Here is a 2,147-nt window from a genome sequence, read left to right on the forward strand (position 1 = left end):
TTGAAGCCATAAATCCAGATGGATGTACGCTGTTAAACACATTTTACGGTTGCTTATTTCACAGATCATCCGTCTGAATGAACATCCTTAACCCGCCGACATGCTCAGTCCCACAGAGGAGAGTCTTTTAAGTGACAAGACCTGAGCAGCACAATTTCTGCAACAAGAGACTGTAAGAGGCTCTCTAGTGCTCATATTCTCAGCATGACTCATTAGGGATTGAAAACACATCCACCACTGTAAAACAACTTGTCTCTTGTCCAACGCTGTCCCATTTTGAATCAGAAATTGCTCCGGGTTGCAGACTAACAAAGACAGCTCGGATAAGATAATTAGGTCTCTATGAGTGCGGATGATTAGTACTCAGAGATAGCCGATTTGTCTGCTTGGCCCTTTTTCCTAAGCATTGTGTCTGCATTAGCTTATCTTAATTAACATGTGATGATACCTCCTAATCCTCCAATTACTGGAGGAACATCTTCTGGTGCATCTGCCGGTCGCTCATTACACAGGTAAGACTCAGTAATACAATTAAAAGCAGCTTAGCATTTTGTAGATTGTGTAAGACAGACATATGCCGCTTCGCACAGACTTATTTTTATCTGTATTTTAAAAGTTTTCTACTTCACATCATGAAGACCTAAAACTGAAGGTATTTGGAGACAGTAAATGCCACTGAATTAAATTTTAAATCACATCTGCATTGTTGCTATCCTAATTGTGGCAGCTCTTCAACAAGAACCAAGCTTTTTTTCTAATGTAAGTTCTGGGTGTTTTAATTGTAGGATGAAATAAACGTGACAAAGAGTCACAGAGCTGAGGTTGATGAACATTGAATAAATCATTTTTTTCTTGAAGTTATTTAATCATAAAGCAAAGCATTGGCCACATCATTTAGTATGATGATGTAGCTAGACGTTAGGGATTTGTTTTAATGTTACAGTACATCCTGAAGGGAAATCATACAAAGGTGTCATGGTACTCTATTGAAGTATTTTTGGGGACATTCCACGGCAGGCACAAATTTTGAACTCTTGTCAGTACTAAAGGAAAGTCGCGCGATCAAAAGCATCGGGGTGCATCCTCTGGCAACTATGAATATCTGTCCATAATGATTGGGACAATCCATCTAACATGTAGATTTTACTGGACCAGAGTTGTATACCGACAGATTACCAACTAACCCTTACCCATGCTAATAGGACGGTGAAACAAATTGTACTTTCTATTACATTTGTGGAACATACTGAAAAACAAAGGACCTTAGAAGGAATAGATATATGGATCCAGGTGTTTTTTGCTTGAATCCTGGCCAACACATCAAAATAAAATAGTGGGTCAGAACTATATTTCTCAATGTTACTGCATTGCAATTCTGCCACAATCGGAGTGTCAGACATGTTTCTCAATATGAGAAACAAGCCGCCACACTAGAATTATGACCCCGAGGCATTGTGTTGGTTTCAAACATCAAGCTGTCTGCTCAGTCACGGGCTATGTGTGCTCTCCGACCAAATTAGACAGGAAATGGCCCTCTCCGAGCCTCGTGGCTTTGAGGGCTTAACATTAAAAAAAGATGTGTGATGACGTGTTGATTTCAATCTGTCTGATGAAACTAAGAAGAAATACTTACGCAATGGGAATGAAAATGAGGCGTTAAACCTTTGTGTTTGCAACCTTTCCCAAACAGCATGCTGCAGGGTGTGTGTTTTATATAACTCATTTACACAGTCTACTTTGGGTGTCCCAGGAGCAATAAACCATAGCCCTCATCACAAAAGCATCCAGGCAGGCACAATCCGTGATTCCCATTTGAACACTAGGGCTGTCAGTATAGCATCCTCTTGATTTGGAAAATGCTGTGCCTCATGTATTAATGTTTTCTGTTGCTTAAAATAGTGAAAATTCAAAAAAAAATAAACTAAAAAAAAACTGCCATCAGTGACAAGTGATGAGTCATGCCTTGTGATAAAATGGCAGAAAATGAGAAACTCAATTCTTAATTTAACACTTTAATGGCAACAAATACAACACTATTCGAATTCTGTAGCATTATCGAAACAGAATATGATTCCATAATAAACCTTTAGGGAAACTGAAATGACAAAGTAAGTGTATAAAATATGCAATAAAACAATGAAAAGCCA

The sequence above is a fragment of the Eleginops maclovinus genome, chromosome 12 (assembly GCF_036324505.1).
Source record: "Eleginops maclovinus isolate JMC-PN-2008 ecotype Puerto Natales chromosome 12, JC_Emac_rtc_rv5, whole genome shotgun sequence".
Lineage (NCBI taxonomy): Eukaryota > Metazoa > Chordata > Actinopteri > Perciformes > Eleginopidae > Eleginops > Eleginops maclovinus.